We start from the raw sequence: 23,398 nt of genomic DNA, 5'->3' as shown, positions 1-23,398 counted from the left end.
CAACACATAGTCATAACAGCAAAATAACTTGATAACTTACATTTACCAAATGTCTGCTTTATGTTGACATGTTTTGTATAATGTTATAAGGCTTAGAATCTTAGGTGTAATTTCTCATATTTTCATAAAAAAAATAAAATTCTACTTTTGAGGAACCTGCTCAGCTTTCAAGTCCCTTTGAGAGGCCTAAATCCTAAACCCAATAAATCACCCATTATAGAAACTACACCACTCAACGTTTGTAAAACAACTTTTATGAAGTTTGTTAACCCTATAATTGTTTTACACGGTTAACAACATCGAATGTCGGAAAGGGGATAACATTTTAAAGACTGATGTCTCATGTATTTACAGAGGCCATTTAAGGTACTTTCTGCTGCCCCCATCAGAAGTAGATAACAGGACCAGGGGTTCTGCTGCTGCAGGAAAAGCTTCAATACCGCATGTTTAACCCCTAGGACACTGCAGTCTAAAATGGACCACAGTGTATAAGCTCAATCCCTCTGCACCCATCGGCACCTTGCAGCATCGATCGCTTGGTGCCGATGATGTCACATGCAGCCAGGAGGTCCTTTGAAAAAATAGAAAAAGGGCATTGGTGGGAAGGGGTTATTAGTGTGATCATTTTCAGACATGGAGAAACATAATGGCCCAGATCTATTCAACTGAAAAGAACATGCAAACTGCTTGCACATGTATTTATGAAGTGTTGGTGCCAGTTTTGTGGCGCTGCCGCACTTTGTCCATCATAAAATTCTGCACATAACGGGACATTGTGGTGCCGAGTTATGCGGATTATGCACCACTGTTATTACTGCGACTTGATAGAAAAAAAAATGTTGCACTCAGTTTAAGCATGATCGGTGTGTTTAAGGTGAAGATTATTGAAGAATGTGCACTAGTATTCAATAATCTAGTGCAGTGATTTTCAACCAGTGTGCCGTGGCACACTAGTGTGCCGCGACCCATGGTCGGGTGTGCCGCGGGGAAAGTTCCCCAAACTATGGTGCCCCCTGTGTTTTGTTTCCCGGCAATGCGCAGCGATGCACAGTCATGGCTTCTAACAATGTAGGAGTACAATAACACATGCACAAGCTTTGAACCTCGCGCGACAAAATTACATCACCGAGGCCGGCGCATCATCCTTAGAGCGGAGAGACTCTCGCATTTGCCCACCGCCAAGGTAATGCCCACCAATAATGCTGACTATTTGAGCTTTTGCCTGAGTATATGAACTGTTGGCAGAATACTCAGCATATAAGCTGGTACTTTTAGTACTCCAGCAGTATACTGCATATAACAATGAGAAATGTAAAATGAGAAATACTATAGTCATGAGGCTGGAGTACTACAAGTACCAGCTCATAGGCTGAGTATATGAGCTGGCACTTGTACTCTGGCCTCATGGCCTTAGTACTTCTCATTGTACCCCTTTATTTTGCAGTATATGAGCCACATAATAATCAGCACCATATACTAAAACCAGGGAGAAACTGAGAACTGTTGAAACAGAGCTTTGTGTGTGTCTTTCCACCATTCCTGCCAGGATATCCCTTTTGTGTTTATCGAAACAGGCCCAGGTTTCACACTGAGTGAGTAAAATAAATTTAGAATCTATATTATTAACTATATGTATAATATGACTGTTTTAGTGTCATTTTGTGCTACTTTGGTTGCTGGTGTGCCCCAGGATTTTCTAAGTATAAAAAGTGTGCCCCGACTCAAAAAAGGTTGAAAATCACTGATCTAGTGCACTCTCCACATTAGTGAGGCAACTGCACGTAGTGCTAGTGCTAGTTCATGATCTGAGTGGTCTTTGAGCATGCCAGTGGGTCTCTTCCCTGGAGTTAAAACATGCAAAAAAAACAAAATACAAGGTAACACATTGAACCATATAACTCATAGTCTACAGGAATTCAACACTGGTACTGTAAATCCTTTACTTATATTTAACTGGAACCATAAGAACATTATCGCTCACATATATTGACTTCGAATCTAAAAAAAGAACCAATGGTCTGCATGCCATCTCGTACCACTGGGTGGAGCCTGACCTTATAACTCATACTTAAAAAATGTTCATTAACTGGAACATTGTTTCCTTGTAGGGCAACCTCTTCATTTCCTGAAATTATCTCATGCCAGAGAAAGCTTGTTTTAGTACTATTTCAGACATAAATAAATTATTGTTCCATGAGTGAGAAAACAGCATGGTTAATTTTCACAGGGTCTTTCTGGTTCATTGGTTTTGTAACGGGGCTGATGTTATGTATGTTGATGATGAAATCTGACAGAAATGTATTTTTATTCAAATGCACATAAGCATCACTTGTCTGCTTTGAATTATTCTCTTCAATTATGATTTATTAATGAACCCATTGTAAAAAAAACATTATTTGTGCATGTATTATTGGTTGAACAAAAATAAAACCTTGTTTATTGAGGCTTTTTTAGGGTTTAAGCAATAAAGTATTTTCTATAAATGCAACATACCTACTGTACCTAGTCTTAAAAATCTACAACATTTACTATTGCTTGAAAAGGGATGAAGATTTGAGAGGATCTAACAGTTATTGTCCCATATTATTATACTGTATATTTCCTATGACAATGTTTGGCCAGAAGTATGATAAGCTACTATGGTTTTATAAATTTAATTATGTGAATCAAGGAGATTAAATAGTATACAAATGTACCTTTTTTTTCCAGACATGTTAGTTAGGAACAATGTAGCACATTTATTAATTGTGAGGCAAACTGTACAGTCTGGGGCACTGTCTTCAATAATGTGGCTCACCTTGTATGTGCCAATCACACTTAAACTGAGTGCACCATATTGTTTGGGTGCACTCAGTTTAAAATGCCTGCACCACAATTATGTCGGACTTTAGACATAAATGCAGTGCCTGATGAAAATTGGAACCCAAACACCCCTTTTGATCCTGATTTTTTGTTGATGTGTCTAACTAAGCCTTTAAAGGAAATCTACCATTTGATTTGAAGCAATATGAACCAAACATACCTGTAGCTACTGAGCTGCGTCGTTTTGCTGAAAAAACAATTATGAATTCAGGACCTTGGGAAAGCTTTTATTACATGCTTCGTGAAGTACATAAACACATTACTCGGAGCTTCCTGAACTTTTCAGACAGGACAAATCAACCTTAGCTGGATCACTCATACACAGCAGCTGGGGGATGGTCAGTGATTTCATGAGCAGTGCAGGAAGAGAAGCGCTGAGCCAAGCAAAAACTCATTATCCTGAATTTTATAATTGTTTTTTCAGCAAAACCACGCAAATCAGAGATTAAACAAGATATGATTCTGCATCAGTGTAGCTACAGCATTCTCAAGGTATGTTTGCTTCATAATGCATCAAATGGTAGACTTCTAGCTCAGGCTCAGTTACAAAAATACATCACACTGGTAATGTTTTTGAAAGATCCTTTGCCCAGGCCAACATAGCATGCACCCTTATTATAATCCGACATACTGTTTTTGTTGCACTCGTTGGACTATCTTTTCCTGTATTGAAGAACAGGCCCAAAGGTTTATTTCTGTGAAAACATAATCTGCAGCAATAAATGGGATCTCATTCAATCTCTGTGGAGCATGAATCAGCTTTCTGCTGCAGATTCCCCTGCACCTGTGATCAGTGCCAGCACCAATTAAGGGTGTTACTGGGGGTGTGGTTCAGGTGTGGGACCAGAACAGATTTTCAAGTTCAGAGCCAGCTGAGTTTGAGTGCCACTCCCCCTAGTGGTATGATGCATAAATTATGAAAATGGGAGATCGAGTAAAGGAATTCCAACTACGGCATTTCCCCACATAACTGACATGTAACACTCACAAGGTTTCAAGGGGTAGATCTGGAGTGGGATCATTTAACTAATTCAGGCTAAGTCTGAAGAGGAGGTAACATTGTCAGACTTTTAAGTCTTCTATGGGACCCAGACATAGAGGAATTTGGATCTAATTAATACTTCCTTTGAACTAATCATGAACTCCATTTAAATCATAACTCCAAAATATTTTTAGCACAGCTGGAGAGAGCCTTTGACAACAATTATAACAATACCATGTCCTGTATCATGCTCCTGACTTCTTCCTATCCTGAGATATACTGTATCTGAAAACATTTCTTTTTTAATCAGATTCAGCTATTGGTGAAGTGGGTGGGCACTTCCTGGTTTTAAGACCAGCTCACTGAAGCCAGAACAAAACAGAGTGTTTGTAATTGGCCGATATGAAGCATGTGATGAGTCACATACTTGTGACATCACCGAAGGCCCTTTGCCAGAACATGAAGGACTTTCAAATGATGCAGGACAGCATGTCTGTAATTGGATGACCTGAACTATGTGATGAGTCACATGCTTTTGACATCACTCAAGTTCCTACTTCCTCTCCCAACAAACCTTCTCTCTAGCTGTTCTATACAGGTTCCTATGATTACCGTAAATCTTGGCAAATGGAGATTAGCCTGGGGGCAAGGTTTAACCTCTGCTAGCAGCTAAACACCTGCAGATAGCTAATTAGAGTAAATTAGAGAATTGCTTTATTTTTTTCTGCCTTTTCTCTCTGGTCAGAAGGGCAGGAGAGGGAGGATGTGTATGGGGAAAACTGATTTAAGAATACAACATAAAAAGTGAAGATCACCACACAAAGCAGAAATTTTAGGCATTGTTGTATCTATAACAACCTGTACAATAAGAAAAATATATGACAAAACTCTTTAAAAAAAATGAAAAACATAACAAAAATTATGATTTTTGATATCATGGTTTACCTCATCACGATAAAAATAGAAAGTACAACTCATCCTGCAAAAAAATAAAGTATAAAACAGCTCAATCAGCAAAAAACTAAAAATGTTACACCTCTTAGAAGATAGTGATGCAAAAACAAATGATTTTTCTCTTCAAAAGAGTCTTAATTCAGCAAAATTAGTCAAAGAAGAAAAAGATATGTTCTATGGCTTAGTACAATTACATCGGTATACCATTAATATAAGTGTCAAGTTCTTTGTGGCAGTACCTCATAGTACCAGCTGCTGTGGTACAGCACGCATGTTCTCACCCCTTAGTGCGCGCGCTGCCTCTGTGAAATTTAAGGGGCCAGCTTGGCGCTAATTGGTGCTGGCCGGCCGCTGCTCTGTTATATAGCCTGCCTTTTTTCTATGAGCCGGATCTTTCTGCCTTGTTGCCTTTGAGAAAGCATGTTATTGAGACTCTTTTGATTTACCTGTTGTGACTTCTGCCATGTTCTCAACTCTGATTCTCTGCTGCCTGCCTTGACCTTCTGCTACATTCCCGACTCTGAACCTGTGTCCTGACCTTCGCCTGACTACGATTCTGATTCTACCTGACATTTCTGTACCTCGCCTTGGCCAATTCTGCAAGCAAGTTGCACCTGTGGAGCAACCTGGTGGTGTCCCGCTGCAGCAAGTCCAACCTACTTTGCAATGGGCTCTGGTTAGCTCCCAGGTGTCGGCTATGTCATCGCTCTTGGTGTTTCAGTGGATCCACCACCCACAAATAAATATCTATGCCATACGACGTATAAAGCAAAAAAACAAATAAAATAGAAAATAGATTTTATACCCTCCCCCCCATTTAACCAATGTGATATTTCCACCACAAAAAAAGAGTTACTGCATTACTTGAGGGGTTTAGTTTCCAAAATGGGATCACTCCATGGAGAGTTTTTACTGTTTTACTATGATAGGGGCTGAGCAAATGCATAGTACCTGAAATTTGTTCCAACAGAATTTGTCCATCAAAAGCCAAGTTGCACTCCTACCGTTCCAAGCAAGCACTGCAGTGAGCCCCTACAGCTAGGGCCAGATTACAGAGGGAGGGTCACTTTGGAGACAGGAACTTTTGGAAATCTGCAACAGGCAGGGACTTAATATTCCCTAACACAGCAGAAAAGAGCAGGTGATTGCAGTCCACTCTGTTCTGTTGGGGTGGCTATGTACATATCTATGTATTGTTGGAGTGGCTATGTACATATCTATGTATTGTTGGGGAGGCTATGTATATATCTATGGGTTACTATGGGGCTTGCGCTGCTCACTTTTATCAGACTTTGCACATTTTTCAGGATTTGCCCAGCTTGTACAGATATTTAACAGGTATGTGCGCTGGGATTGTGTAGCACTCAATTGTTTTTGGGCGCAGCTGCACTGGCTTCTATGCAACACAAATTGGGAGCGTGCCATCGGATAATCCGACTGATTCACAGTGCATAATCATTGGACAAAGCACTTTCGGTGAACTTTCGTGTGAATGTAAGTAAATCTGCCCCTATATATCTCTGTGTTATGGAGGTGGCTGTATATATATCTATGTTTTTATGGGGGGTGGCACTGTATACAAATGTGTATATATATATATATATATATATATATATATATATATATATATATATATATATACACTCACCGGCCACTTTATTAGGTACACCATGCTAGTAACGGGTTGGACCCCCCTTTGCCTTCAGAACTGCCACAATTCTTCATGGCATAGATTCAACAAGGTGCTGGAAGCATTCCTCAGAGATTTTGGTCCATATTGACCTGATGGCATCACACAGTTGCCGCAGATTTGTCGACTGCACATCCATGATGCGAATCTCCCGTTCCACCACATCCCAAAGATGCTCTATTGGATTGAGATCTGGTGACTGTTGAGGCCATTTGAGTACAGTGAACTCATTGTCATGTTCAAGAAACCAGTCTGAGATGATTCCAGCTTTATGACATGGTGCATTATCCTGCTGAAAGTAGCCATCAGATGTTGGGTACATTGTGGTCATAAAGGGATAGACATGGTCAGCAACAATACTCAGGTAGGCTGTGGCGTTGCAACGATGCTCAATTGGTACCAAAGGGCCCAAAGAACGCCAAGAAAATATTCCCTACACCATGACACCACCACCACCAGCCTGAACCGTTGATACAAGGCAGGATGGATCCATGCTTTCATGTTGTTGACGCCAAATTCTGACCCTACCATCCAAATGTCGCAGCAGAAATCGAGACTCATCAGACCAGGCAACATTTTTCCAATCTTCTACTGTCCAATTTCGATGAGCTTGTGCAAGTTGTTGCCTCAGTTTCCTGTTCTTAGCTGAAAGGAGTGGCACCCGGTGTGGTCTTCTGCTGCTGTAGCCCATCTGCCTCAAAGTTCGACGTACTGTGCATTCAGAGATGCTCTTCTGCCTACCTTGGTTGTAACGGGTGGCGATTTGAGTCACTGTTGCCTTTCTATCAGCTCGAACCAGTCTGCCCATTCTCCTCTGACCTCTGGCATCAACAAGGCATTTCCTGCCCACAGAACTGCCGCTCATTGAATGTTTTTTCTTTTTCGGACCATTCTCTGTAAACCCTAGAGATGGTTGTGCGTGAAAATCCCAGTAGATCAGCAGTTTCTGAAATACTCAGACCAGCCCTTCTGGCACCAACAACCATGCCATGTTCAAAGGCACTCAAATCACCTTTCTTCCCCATACTGATGCTCGGTTTGAACTGCAGGAGATTGTCTTGACCATGTCTACATGCCTAAATGCACTGAGTTGCCGCCATGTGATTGGCTGATTAGAAATTAAGTGTTAACGAGCAGTTGGACAGGTGTACCTAGTAAAGTGGCCGGTGAGTGTATATGTGTGTGTGTGTTACTGTGGATGACACTGTATATAGATATATATGTTACTGGGGAGTTGTATATTTTCATTACTAGGGGGGCTGTATATATTACTTGCAAAATTTACTTGTGGGGAGGGCCCCCACCAGTTTGTGCCAAGGGGCCCCCACCATCCTTAATCCAGCCCTGCTGGAGGCAAGGAACGCATAAAAAGTATGCCAATATAAAGCAAATATATGGCAAATGTTAATCAGCAATCAATTTGGGAGGTTGAACCAACTGTATCATGAGCATAACATTTAGTAACCAAATTTATTTCACCAAATTTAAAAGTTCCGAACTACAATATGTTATGAAGAAACCTTCTGGAGACTACCTTCATCAATTTAAAGCATTCTAAAGTAATAACCACATATTGTGACACATGGCTGGTTTGAAAAATCGAGCTGTGTATTAACGGTGAAAATGAGCCGTGTCCTTAAGGAGTTAAATTTAGCAAAGCTTCAGTTTTGTTTTTAATTCAGTAAATCACTTGTTTCAGCAATGATGCTGGCATGTATGGCAAATGACCGCTGAAGGCACTTACTAACTGTATGGCATTTATTGGCTTCAGGATATATGTGGCTGTCAGAGCCATCAGAGCATTAATGAACATAGAGGTGAGTGCCATTCTGTATTATTTAACCATTTCCTGCTCGTTATAAATATTGTATGAAATCTAAAACATGCATTAGCTTTGAATTGCCTTTGGTCTGAGTTTATATATGATCACATTCAATCTTCAAAATGTTGTTCTTCCTTCTGAATGAGAGCTTGTAAGGTGACTAGTATAATCTTTTTCATAGTCTGCTCACGGGAACAGATCTGTTCTATGCTATGTTGCCAAATCAGTGTGATAGAATAACAAGGTCACTTGCTAAACTGAGCACTAAAGAGATCACATGATTACCAGCCATTTATCATCTTTATTTCTGAAGTGCACCACTTGACAAATGAAACCCAGGCAATTGACTTATTGGATTACTGGATATTGTAAATTGCTCATGATATTTAATGATTATACTGCAGAGATTCCAGTAAACATTGGTAGATACACAAATTACCCTACTGGAAGCTAACTAATCTGATAGAGTTTGTACAGAAGAAGCCAATTATGGCAGACATTTTTGACATACAGCTGAAAGCCATCTGTGAAAAAAATTACATTAAATATGAACATTATGATTAAGAGGAAAATATTTGTATAGTTTTACAATTTTCCAGTCTACATGCCGCTTTCTATTTACAGTCTAGTTTGTCACAAATCTTAGTACTGTAACCTATTTTCGCAAAAGGCAAATTTTTAATGTAAAGTCATTCTTCTTTATTCTGCTTCATACTTATTATCAATGTTGTTTTCTTAACTCAGAGCAATTTATTTGGCTATACATCTGAGTTTTATATTGCTCCTAAAAAATGCAAATTGAGTTTTTGTCTTTTTAAAGTCTATCCTTTTGTTTGTTTTTATGCATTCTTTATTTAGAGCAAAAAAAAAATAAGGGAGGCAGAGAGAGAATAAGCGAGGGGGGGGGGTTGCCAATGCTGGCAGAGGTACATATCACAATAAATTAAAGAACTCGTGAAGAAAAAAGTGAAGAGCAAAATTATAGAAAAACAGGTCAAATAGACTCCATGAGGGATATTTATCAGAGCCTCTGCATCATGTCAGTGGTGTAGAAGCCCTAAAATAATCGCAAATGCTAGCTTATTGCTAGCACTTGTGATTATTTTCTCCAATCCACCACCTTCACACCAGTGGGATGCAAAGAGGGGGGTGGGGGAGGTGCAGCCAGGCGAGCTGTGAGCGCGGGTGGTAGGGAGTTACTGTACGCACGCCTATGCACTTACTGCATGTGCTGCGTTTATTTGTACACCAGGGATAAAAGATAAGTGATGCTGTCGGGGTCGGGCCAATCCCGCCTTACACTCTTCTCTCAGACACTCCAAATTAGTTGAGCATGCGTGCACATTTGGATAAGAAAAGACAGAAGACTGAAGTTCTGTTTTATCTTAGGTTCATGCTCTTAACTTGCCGAACAGAAAAAAGAGATGAACTGTGTTTATTTCCTGATTACATAGCTTCTTATACCCATTGAAAAAGGTGTGGTTACATACATTAAAATCATTATAATTGGTTATAGCTAAGCATATATGTCTGGCCCCCCGCTCTTGCTGATTGGTCTTCCAAAACTAGGCCTTGGTTGCTATGCCAGGGGAATTTCCAGTCACCGTTGTCTACAGTAAATTGACCACTAGTCTGGATGCTGATGCTATTCTTAACAAACATCTGCTTTTCCATCTTCTGCTTTCCATCACAAGACTTGAGTTTCGCTGATAGTTGCATGTCTGGTTAAAACTGATGTAAGGGAAAAGCTCTGTATTTCTCAACAGACAAAGTACAAAATATAGGGCAAAGGGCACATGTATACAATCATAAGGCATATAATCATTATGGACACATAATCATTACTTTGACCCTCACAATTCCCCCCTAAATACTGAGCTTTTCCCTACACTTCGCTGCGATTCGTTTTTCCTATAGGCTGTCCATGTGGTGGGAGAGGGGAGTGGATTGCTTCACTGAGTCATTGACCCAACGTGCCCTTGTGACACCTGGATTGATTTCCCAGCACTAACCTTACTAACACATGGAGTCCTCCTTCTTTCCCTTACACTAAAGCTTCCACTATTGGGGAGGGGGCTAAGTATTCCGAGATCACAATGGTAGGTAGGTCATCTATCGGGGAAGAATTTGGGTGTACTGGAACATCAGGCTGTTCTGACAGAACTGAAATCTCAGGCAAATCGGGCAGATTTCTATTCCTCATGGACATATAACAAACAGACTGTTTATCGATATTCGGAAAAACTCCTTTAACCTTGTTATTCGCAATTTTCTTGGCCAACCTCTTGTATAATGGTATACAACAACATAAGAGAAATAGAGCCAGGATGAACATCCCGAGTAGTACCAATCCTATCTGTTGGAAAAGGGCCTTCCACCCTCCTGCCCAGCTAGTAAACCATGCTGCCCAGGAGGTATCTACCCCTGCATTTTCCTTCATCTCAGTTGCCAATGCTGTAATTTTCTTTATTGCTATCAGTGTTTTACCACCAGCACCTGAATTCTGAGGGATGTAAGTGCAACAGTCTTCTCCTATCATTCCACACACTCCACCTTTTTCTGCAAGTATCATATCTAGGGTCATTCTATTTTGCAAAGTCATTCTAGTATTGGGGCCCAGTTCTTCCACAATACTGGTGAAAGCATTCTTATTATAATTTACAAACCTCTGTTCATTATAGTAAACGTAATTTATCTAGTCCACATTTTTGTTGATTTACACTTGGGGAATTATGGAAGCAAATCCGGCTGCAATCTGATCCTGAGCCTTGTATCGGTCTGGGACCCCCCTTGGGACACCAATACTATCTATGTAAACATTAGGGTCTTGTCCATAAACAGTGTTACTTAGTGACCTTTTTATCTTTACCTATTTATTTTTATGAGTCGGATTTCAGGGTAACATCAAGAAAGGCAGGACTAATTTAACTAGGGCACATTGACCCCTCTATGATTGGGGGAGGCGGTTTCTCAGCTTACCATTCCCACAAAGCTAAAAGACATCATAAAGGAAAGAAGTATGGTCGGACAACAAACCTGAGTCTATGGTGACAATCTCTTGGTAGAAATTTTTTTTTTAAATACTCCTAGGGGAGTTTTGGCATCAGTGATGTCAGAGGATACACAGGTATAGTTCCCCTGCTCAACCCAGATTTTACCTGGGGGTCTTACCTTAGACTTAACTTGAACTAAAGGTAGATATTCCAAACAATCAGAGGTATTCTGGCCCTTTAAGAGTTTCATCAAACAGGTCAGCTTATCTATGTGTGGGATCACATAGGGTTGGGTGGTCAGATGAGGATTTGCCCCTGCACAAGCTATGCATCCGACTGATATGTTGTGTGCCTTTACAGTATACCTTAACCATTCTAACCATAAGTTCTTTCTTGGGACAACTTGAGTTTCCATAGAGAAAACTTCTTCCCATTTTAACCCGGGAACTGGTATTACCTCGCTTACTTCTTTCTGTAGTTCTTGATCTGCTCCTGCCATGTGATTTACTGGGGCACTTGTGGGTCTCAATTTAGCGTCTCGCAATTCAAACATCCCAAGCTTCCCATTTAGCGTCCCCCTGTAACATCCTAGCACATATTTACCTAAATCTCCTGGGGAAGGCATTGTAATGCTTATGAACAAAGGAAGACAGTTGCCTGGGTGTTTACATGATCTAGTCGGGACTCCCCCCAGATACAGAGACATCCGGTCAAGGAGGGATTTGCCATGATCGTCTGTCCTTGCCAACCCTTCTTGGGGTCTATATCCCCACTTTTTCCCTGTGTTCCACCCTACATCTGACCATGAGTTACAGTTCTCATTCCCGGGACGGGTTACACAGATGTAGAACTATGCTTCACCCTTGTATTGGTATGATGGATCCCATCTAATGTCCTCTGTCCCTCGACAATCTACGATATCACAAAAGTCAAAGAAATACTCTTCATACGGGGCCGTGGTGTGTACCCAAAAATTGTGATTTGGCAATTATCTGTGATTATTAAACAACTTAAACAGAAAAGGATATAGAGCTTCATTTTGTCTTCCCCTTGCAGTGTGACGCGTGTATTTAGGTGGGTTTCCCTTCAAGTTTCACCGCTGTAGGCGTTACCAGGACCACTGTATAAGGTCCCTCGAATCTGGGTTGAAAGCAATCTTTCCTAATATGCTTCTTCACATACACTTGATCACCTGGTTGGAAGTTGTGGACTATGTCACCTGATGACTCTGGAAGAGAAGCAACAACTGCAGCATGCAGATTAGTTAATTCCTTGGACAATTCAATTACATATTGTACAGTCTTATCATGACTTTCAGACAATTCCTGCTTACTTATCACGGGAAAAACTGGTGGTTTGCCAAACAAAATCTCATAGGGGGTGAGACCATGTTTAGCCTGGGCAGTGTGTCGGACATAATACAGAGCAATGGGGAGCAATTCTGGCCAGGGGAGGGGACTATCCTGGGTCATTTTGAGCAATTTATTCTTTAGGGTACCATTCATCCTCTCTATCTTTCCTGAGCTCTGTGGGTGGTATGGTGTGTGTAGGCCCAAATCTACTCCCAACATATTCCATAACTCTCTGAATATCTGAGAAGAAAAAGCAGGGCCCTGGTCAGACTCTATGACTTGCGGCACCCCAAATCTGCAAACTGTCTCAGTGGGTACGCCTCTGGCCATCCGGAGAACATGTCTACTACTACAAGTACATATTTGTGTTTTCCCTCCTTGGGTAGCTGGATGTGGTCCACTTGGATCCTTTGAAATGGGTATTCTGGTTTGGCAAGGTGTTGTTGGGGTACCTTTGCTGTAGGGGCGGGATTGCAGGTGGCGCATACGGTACAGGCCTGATTGTATGCAGCAATGGCAGGTGTGATTCCTGGGGCGTAATAGATTCTCTGGATGCAGGCATAGGCTTAGTTCTTTCCCCGATGTGTGGCTCCCTTGGTGTATCTATATAAACGTTGTCATCTAGGTGCTTCTCTTAGACCTTCAGAATCCTTTGGGATTCTCTACCTTTTCTTATGTGTCTGATCAACCTTATCCCTGGGGATCACGAGGAAGGAATGCACAAATCTTACACTAACCTTCCCAGCCTCTAGGCCTGACCTGACTCTCCTATCCCCACAAATCCAATACACATCAGACACTGCTAATACAGAGTTACCTGTGCTGTCAATGTTAAAAAAAAGGTCATTGTCTTGTTGCACCAACCGTAGGTAAAGTCTCCTACCCTGGGGGCATCCTGGTTACAGTGATAGTCATGGTTGGGGTGTCCCTGAGCATACAGTCAGTCAGAAGAGACCAGCTAGCAGGAAGAATAAGTAAGTTTGCAATAAAAAAACGTGGCAGCATGCTGGCTTCCCTCCTGCTTCACAGACGTGGCATTGGTCAGCAGGACTTGGAAAGGACCATCGTAGCAAAGCTCCAGACTCTCTCTCTAGTGTCTCTTTACCACCATGTAGTCTCCAGGCTCCAGGTTATGCATCCTGAGGTCTCTGTCTGGATCTGAAAAAGGAATCAGAAACACTTTTGCGGACCTTTTCCAAGGCCTGGCTCAACTGTGTGGCATATTCCACCTGATTTCCTGCCATCAGCTCTAGGGTCTATGGGAAGTAGGGGCCTAGTCTGGGTGCGCAGCCAAAAAGTACTTCAAAGGGGGCAATCCCATATTTCTGTTGGAGGTGGTCTTAACTGAATGGTGGGCAGCAGGAAAGCACTCGCCTGTTCTACACCCAGGAGGGACAAGGCTTTAGGTTTTTACCTCCAGTGAAGTGGGTTCTGCGACCGGACTCTATGGTCTCTGGAAGTCCAAACCTGCAGAAAAATCTCACTCACCAACTTCTTGGCTGCAGCTCTGGCAGTAGCCTTGGTCATGGCAGAAGCTTCTGGCCACCCTGGAAAGAGATCAATGCACACAGGCACGTATTCCTACGTACCACTTTTTGGTAGCTGGATAAAATCCATCTGCAGTCTTTGGAAGGGATACAGCAGCTTGGGTGTCACCTTCTGTGGGGTCTTTTCCACCTTACCCGGGTTGTGGCGGGCACAGACTATAAAGGCTTTCACTAGTCTAGTGACGGGGGTAGTAATGCCCGGGCAAACCACTTATGGTTTATGAGCACTAGCATAACCATTTTGGATGTGTGTGTGTTTCCGTGGGCTACTTGACTTACTGTCGGGTGCAGGGCTCTGGGCAGGCACACCCTCTCTCCCAGCATCCAGGTCCCATCGTCATCTGGGCTCCAGCTTTCCTCCACACTTCCTTCACTTCTGATGACTCTCGGGCCACCAGGGACTGGAACACCTGTGGATCAAACTTTTAGCTCAGAACTCACCGCTGAGACTTCAGGACAGTCTCCGGGCTCCATCTGTGCAGCTGCCTTCGCCATCCCGTCAGTCACATCCTTGCCCTTGGCTTGTGGAGTTACCAAATTGTGTGTGCTTTTACTTTTACTATCCTCACCTCTTTTGGAAGTAAGGGAGCATCCATAAGCTCTTTAATCAGCGTGCCATGCTTAAAGGGGGTCCCTGCAGAGGTGAGGAAATCTCTAGCCTTCCATATGGGTTCATAGTCGTGTTTAGACCCCAGGACTATACCTTGAGTATAGATGTTTGCCCTTTTACCTTCCACCAGCTGTAGCGCTTCCCTGAGTGCCATCACTTCACCTCCTGCGCTGACCTGTGTGGAGGGAGTGGTTCTGCTTGTACTACCTCATGTGCGCCACTGACCACTGTATATCCAGTGTAGAACCGTCTGTCTTCTCCTGCAGACCTGGAGCCATCTATGGGAAAAACTCAACATCTGGGTTAATCACCCTTCTCTCCCCCCCTCTGAATCCTGGAAGACTGGCGACAGAACAGCAGGATTCAGAGCTGTGCACCTTATCAGTGTGTCCTGGGGCATCAGGAGTGCACACTGGAGTCTGAGCTGTGATTCCTTTCTTCAGATGTTTGGGCTGTACTTGGGTAAGGACACTGTGCAAGTCATGTGGGGTTTGCACTGTAACTGAGTGATCTAGGGTCTAGGATCAGCTCACTGGCCTTGCTGAGCAGATTGCTGGCTGCAGCTACTGACACATGAGGGGCCCCCCTCACGACTGAGTCTAACCGGGCCTAATAGTGGGCCACTGAGGAGGCCACCATGTTCCTGGGCTAATACATCTATGGCATGGACTGGATACTCAAAGCGAAATAAAATAAAATGTCTGGTTCAGTGGAATGTGCCTAGGGCCGGGGCAGACAGGATTTGTCAGCTTAGGGCTATAGAATGCATCAATTGCCTCCTGACTAAGGGCAAATGGGGAAGAGGCAATTCAGTTTATCAAGGGGCAACATCAGGCTGGAGGCAGCAGACCTTATCCCAGGCTGCAGGAGCTGGCCAGTCCTAGAATCATGTGAAGAGGCTTAGGGCCTCGGGACAGGGGCACATTCTGGACTGCCAGCTTTCTTCCCTCTGTCAGGTATCTGCCTGTGGCTGAGAAGCAGTGGCCTAGGAAGACCACCTTCTCCTGGCAGTACTGGAGTTTATCTCTGGAAACTTTTCAACCCTTCTGGAACAGAAAACACATAAGGTCAATAAATGCATCCTGGCAAACAAAAACAGTAGGTCCTCCGCATACTGAAAAGGAGAACATCGAGTAAGGGGCTAGTCTGTCAGTCTACTCCCTGTAGGGCCGTGGGGTATTGGCTGGGTGAGTTTTACCCCCCTTGTGGGAATCTGCATCAGGTATACTGGAATACTGAACTGGTAAAGGCAGATAGATACTGGCAATTTTCATGTAGGGGCACAGAGAGGAAAACATTTGCCAAATCAATAACAGTGAATAATTTGTCACTCTCGGGGGCTGCTGCCAGTGTGGGACACTCATTAGCAGCTTGGAGATCATAAACCATCCTACATGTATGTTGTTCTTTCTGGGTCTTTTTCTTGACTGTGAATGGGTTAAAATCATCACTGGGCGAGCAGGGGAGGGTTTGACAATAAGAGAAGCTGTCTGGGGGGGATGTTCTTGCTGACGTCCTCGTTAGTTACCTATATTAGAATATAGCCACTCACTTTAGTCACTTCAGTAATGTCTCCTCCCAGCAAGTGGAAGCACGCCCCCTTGAACTGGGCTCCTCCGGAATCGAAACTTTTGTCAGTCATACTTATTGTGGTCTGTGAAACACTGGTCTCAGTTTCCCTCTGTCTTTCAATCACAGTTCCCTCTATCGCCCCCCCTCCTTATAAACTTGCACTTGCAAAGTCACTGTCTGTTCTCTCCCAAGCACAACACAGATCGCTTCAAGACCAGTTCTCAAACACAAATTGCAAGCAGCTATGGAGAAATTTAGCCATCAAGAAATAAAATCTCTTTTTCTCAAATTCTCTACACATCAAAATCTCTGAAATGTCCCTTATCACCTGTCTCTTTCTCAACGGGCACTCTGAAGGATTCCTGTCACTCTGTCCTGGTGTCCGTCTGTCAAAGTCAGAGGCTCTAAGTGTCTATTTAAAAATCTAATCAAGTTTTTTTTTTTTTTTTTTTTTCCTCTCACCGTCCTTTTAATTCTAATTCTTCTAATTCTTATTATGACTCCGCCCATTCCAGGTTTTATAAACCACACACTCTACAGGTCCACCCTTCCGGACCGGGTTGTCCGCCATTATAGGGCTGTGGCTGGGCACATGGCACTGTCGCCATTTTGGTTCCGCATTTCACATCTCTATCTAAAAGCTTCACATATCCATATAGCACTTCCGCTTTTGCTGAACTACCATCTCCTCGCACTTCTGACCATCATTCAACTTGCAATGCTCTGGCCACTCTGTAGTGAGCCTGAGCGGCTTCCAGTATGCCCTTATCTTCTAACACACCTCTACTTGTGGTTAGAATTTGCTTCCACACTGAAGGCTGCAGCCTTCCCTTTGAAGGCATATCAACATACTTGTACAACCTCACACAATTGTTAACATACTTTTTTTCCTTCCCTTTTTTCAACAAGCCCGACTGCAGTCTCTGCCCCCTCGGGGAGGGTATGCACTTTCTTAAACACACCTAACATCATGTTCTAACAAGGTACACGTTAGTGTAGCTATTCACTCAACGCAGGGGCCCCGGCTCACCGTCGTGTGTCAGCAAAATAACAAAGTCCCTAACCTACCCGACCTCTGATCACACACCCGTTAGAGCTATTAATTAGCTCATAAACCGTGCTTCCCTCGGTACCTCAATCAGCCGGTCTCCTAGTGAGCCAATGCTATCTTCTTTCCGGTCTCTAACCCTAGACCACCTCAATTCCCTCCCCCCGTATAAAATAATAAAAACAATAAAACAATAAAAACAATAAAAACAATCCGGACACGTAACCAGTGCCCAATATCCCCAGAACAGAGGATGTCAATCTGTACTATTCTCAGTCCGCAAACTTCCTCCCCAGCTTCTACAGAAGGGGGGCAGAGACTCTATATGTCACAATGAAGCCTTTTACTTTCACTTTCCACCCAGAGGTCTGACTCAGTGCCTGAGAGAATGAGGCGTGGTGATTCAGTGACACACCATAGGGAAGTGTCACTATACATCAGTTCTGAACCATCCCAGCGATCACCGTAAAGAAAATGAGTCTCACCACTCAGACAATCAGCCCTTAGACCCGAAAAGTATCAGAAGCTACTAACTTATTCCACACCAATGATCACAGGGAAGTCCAACACATATATAATATGCATCAACTTACCGTGATTCAGTGAGGCCGCGGTCCTCTATTGGTGTGGACAAGCGTTCGTCCTCCGTCCTCTGGTTCGGGTCCTCGGGTGTACGGTATCAGCAGGGATGGCCCCACGTTCGGGCGTCAGCTGTCGGGGTCGGGCCAATCCCGCCTTACACTCTTCTCTCAGACACTCCAAATTAGTTGAGCATGCGTGCACATTTGGATAAGAAAAGACAGAAGACTGAAGTTCTGTTTTATCTTAGGTTCATGCTCTTAACTTGCCGAACAGAAAAAAGAGATGAACTGTGTTTATTTCCTGATTACATAGCTTCTTATACCCATTGAAAAAGGTGTGGTTACATACATTAAAATCATTATAATTGGTTATAGCTAAGCATATATGTCTGGCCCCCCGCTCTTGCTGATTGGTCTTCCAAAACTAGGCCTTGGTTGCTATGCCAGGGGAATTTCCAGTCACCGTTGTCTACAGTAAATTGACCACTAGTCTGGATGCTGATGCTATTCTTAACAAACATCTGCTTTTCCATCTTCTGCTTTCCATCACAAGACTTGAGTTTCGCTGATAGTTGCATGTCTGGTTAAAACTGATGTAAGGGAAAAGCTCTGTATTTCTCAACAGACAAAGTACAAAATATAGGGCAAAGGGCACATGTATACAATCATAAGGCATATAATCATTATGGACACATAATCATTACTTTGACCCTCACAATGCGCAGGACCCCGACGGATACTTCAAGAAGCTAAAGCTGGTGGAGCTATCATATGTATGATAAATAACCCCCCATATCTGCTTTACATAATTAGCTAGCAAAAAGAGATCTATATTGAATAAAATTATGTATATATATTACAATATTGGTGGTTACTTTTTAAATTGAAACCAGTAAATCACGATAAATGTTATATTAATAGCAGGTCTAACAGGTAACTTCTTTCTTCATAGGCACATTTCTGCCCCTAGTGATTAAAGACCGCTAATATATCATGTTGATGTTGAAAGGTGCTATTTTCACATCTTTAAAAAAATGCAATAAAGAATACCCACCACTCACCAAAAACCCCAAACACTCACTCCTCTCCAGCACGCCGACCTGTGTAAGTATCCATGTGAATGTAGCCTTAGTCAGTTAGTTTCCATAACCATATTTGCCTCTCTTCACTTCAAGCTGTATCAGAGACCCAACTAGGTCAAAACAGTGCTGTCTACAGTTGGGAATCTCTTCCCTCTGGAATATATATACTGGTTTGGTTTTAGTCCTGCATGATGTCATAAGGCTTCCTGAAGGTCATGCTTGATTTCAAGAGAGCTGCTTTGCAAGGTAGCTAAAAGAGGCATGGCTTACCTATATGCATATTTTCCCAGAATCCCATAGTGAAGCGTCAAAGGCTATAAGTCTCCACACACCTATTACTTTCCAATAATAGTCAAAAGCCTCTCACTCCAAACTCTAAACCAATTTCCTACATTGTACTCAAGAGACCTTATCAGGTCGAAACAGTGCTGTCTAGAGTTGGGAATCTGTTCCTTCTGGAACTCTTTTGGTTTTAATCCCTCATCATGTCATAAGGCTTCCTGAATGTGATGCTTGATATCAATGGATTTGCCTTACAAAGTAGCTAAAAGAGGCATGGTTTTACCTATGCCATCCTTGAAAACTATTTGCATATTTTCTCATAGACTTCTCTTTAGCCTCCTTCCTGACACCTCTTCATTGGGACACAATTTTCACTGCAAGGAATCTTTTAACCCATAGTGAACACACAACGCAGACTATATACTTTATATAATTATTTCAGTGACGGTTACTGCTTATTTCATGCTCCAAGCTCCTCCATGTGGAAAAAACTTCCAGGCTTGTCACTATATCTGCCCTGTATGTACACACCATGAGGCACATTTACTAGGAAAGCCAGAAACTGCACTAAAAGTGCTATTTCCATGTATAATGCTGGGTGCAGTGATTCACTAAGATTGTGCGCCAGAAATCATGAATTTGCCGCTTCCTTGCACAGGCCCAACTGAGTTCACCATCCTTTTGTGTTGCCCCTTTAAAACATAGCGTGTGACACAATTTGAAAGTTAAATAAGGCGCTCAGTCAGAATCAGTTGGACTGACAGATGGCTCGCCCCCTAATTTGTGTAGCATTTTTTTTTTAATTTTTCATTTATTTAACATTTCATATAACATAAAAAAACACAATATACAAATACAAGAAAATACAATAAACATTGAAATACAACTCTACACTACAGTTCATACACGAAACCATACAAAGGGAAAAAAAAGAGAATTCCCCTTCCCCCTTCCCACTACCTCCTCCATCCAAGCTGTCTTCAACATTTCCCTTCATTACACTCTTAGCCCATCCATACCTTTGCAGTACTCCCATTGCCCTTTTTCCCAACCCCTATCCAGTGTCACTTGCCATCAGAGTAATGTATTCCTCTGAGTTTCTAAACCTTATCTATCTATACCATGTATCATCAAATCTATATTTTGCCCCTTTTGCAACTAAAGTCATTTCTTCCATATACATAATATCATTCACTCTTGCAAGCCAGAGGGATATTGATGGTGCTTGTGGTTATTTCCATAAGATTGGGATATATGTGCGTGCTGCTATAAAAAGAAATCTTAATAAAGATCTTATATATGTCTGTTTATGAATGTCACTGTGTTGAAGCAAAACAAAAGCTGGTTCAAATGGAGAATTAATATTTAGGTTCTGTTGAATTATGTACTGTACTTTTTTCCAAAATGGTGATAGTAAAGAACAAGAACAAAAAATATGAACATATGATCCCTCCGCAGATTCACATCTCCTGCACTGTGGACTAACCTCTGGAAAAATAGCATGATTTTTTTTTAGGTATCTGATACCATTGTGCTACTAATTTGAAATTACTTTCTTGAAATGTAGAATTGGTGAGGGATATGTATGTAAACTCAAAAATACGCCCCCATAGTTCCACCGTCAAATTAATTTGCTATCCCCTTTCCCATTTCCTTGTAAATGTAGGGAGTATATGGTTTGTTACTCTGAGTAGTATATTGTAAATTTTAGATAAGGGATGTTGTACTGGTTCTATAATTGAACATATTTTTTCAAAGTCAAAGCATTCATTTTCAAAATATTCTAGTTGTGGGAGTGAATCCAACTAATTTGTATTGCATGGTGGCTAACGCAGCTGCTCCACAAAAGGGTCGTGTGCAACACATTAGTGGCAAAGACACGTCTTAAATACCTGTGCAAGCTGTTTTAGCACACTATGATATGGTATAGAATCACAAAGAATCTGTGATCCCACACTATCATCTACATGTAACTAAATTGTATTCATACGACCTCATAAAAATAATGCAGACATGTTTTGCCAAACTAGCTGCATGACTGCTAAATCTGACTAGTATTAAAAAGACAAATACATTAAAGAGTTTACTGTAGCTTGGGATGATCTAGATACTTGAGGAAACAGACAGGAGAACAGATTATACTCATCACTGTAACACAAAAGAATTCATGCATGTTAGCGATACATTTTGTTGACTCAGATTGCCCTTAATCATTACTCCCTATCTATCATTTCTCCATAGAAAAGTCAAAGGTTTCTTAGATTTTGACAGAGAAATGAAAAGAATTTGGCAGACTAAAGAGTGAGGGCAGCTGAAATAGGAATCATTGCACAAGTTCAGGCATGAGTTATAGAGTCTGGTCAAAAAGCTAATGGCTCATATTTGAAGTAGGTCACTTGTAAAGCACTGTTAGATGTAAAATATATACCAATGTAATTTAACATTATATTATGTATATTGAATATAGACATATATATATACAGTATATATATATATATACACACAAAAAAAATAAGTACGATGAGGTAATTGAAGTAGAATAAATGTCTTAATTTCCAAAATAAGTTTGAAGCAGAAGTAGAATAAAAAAAAAACATATTAAGTAGAATACAAAAAGTAGAATAATAAAAACATTTTAAGTAGAATAAAAAAAAGCTAAATATTAATAGAAAAAGAGATGAACCTGTTGAAAAAGAACTTCTATTATCCTGTAGGCAGATGTTGAACCTACAAAAGTTTTTTTTTATTCCACTATAAAAAAATAAGGTTAACAAGAACAGGAAACTATCTAAAAAGCACAAACTGAAAGTTCTTATGTTCAGCTAGAACTGGAGTAAAAATAAATCCAGAGAAATTCAGCAAATACAGTTTGAGTTTCTCACAACGCTGAACAATAATCTGAATATACAGCAGAATACATTGTATACCTTTGTGCCCTAGCAATGCCTTTGGATATTCATTTAATTGCCTCAGTGCTAGTAACACTGTCTACAAATCTGTCTTTAAGTACTTGGAAATACAAGGACTATTAAGCAAATCCCAATAAATGCATTTTGTTCTTGGCTGCTAGTATTCAGCTCAGCCATGCAGACTGAATGTTTGACAACTTGCTACATGTTGTAGATGCCGTTTTACCCTTTCTGTCACTTTTTCTTAAATGGCAATTAGTTCTCTTAGAAAGATTTGGATGTCCTCCAGGGACCGCTCCCTAATCAGCTTTGTCATTGCTAAACTACTGCCCAGAGCTACTGTATCACTTGATACTGCTCTTCACACTCACAAGTTGTAATTTTCTGTTAGTTGAGGAATATTTGAGTAGCTTAGCAGTCAAGTATTTTGCACTTGATAGATGGTTGTCTATTCATATTGGATTTAGTGGTTCAAATTGGAATTTTTGACTCCTACAGGTAACATCCAAATTTTTATCCAGGGGATAAAACAGAAGAGACAGAGTTACAGAGTTGAGTTCTCCATAACTAATAGAAAATTCTGATTTAAAGTACTTCACACATGTGGCATTAATGAGTATTTATGTGAATTTCATGCATATTTAATTACCTTTCTGCATACTGAACATTCAAGGCTGCAACTGAGTGGTATAGCAGTCCTCTACATGACATTTGAGTGAAATCTTTAAACCAAAAGAAAAAATTCCACCACATACAAGTCATATGAAAATTTAAAAAGTCAAATTATTGTAAATACTTTTTTTAAAAAAAAAATACATTTTCAATTAGACAACAATATGCTCAGGAGACAATATGCATGACTAGACACGGCAAGGGTTAAAGTCAGATATGTTTGGATATATCATTAGAGTAAAAAATACTTATTCATATATATTGTATTCATATAGGGGGAACCAAACAAATGTGCATCGTACTACATTCTTATAAGTGCTGTGGTCAATGCCACCAGATATACAGGATGTGTTAAACAACATCAGTTAACACATGTGCCCTTACCCATGGAATGGAAACCACACGCTAACCCCGACATAAGTTTCAGCCATCAAGCCTTC

This window comes from Engystomops pustulosus, chromosome 3 (genome assembly GCF_040894005.1).
Source record: "Engystomops pustulosus chromosome 3, aEngPut4.maternal, whole genome shotgun sequence".
Taxonomy (NCBI): Eukaryota; Metazoa; Chordata; class Amphibia; order Anura; family Leptodactylidae; genus Engystomops; species Engystomops pustulosus.
This window is presented reverse-complemented; position numbering follows the sequence as displayed.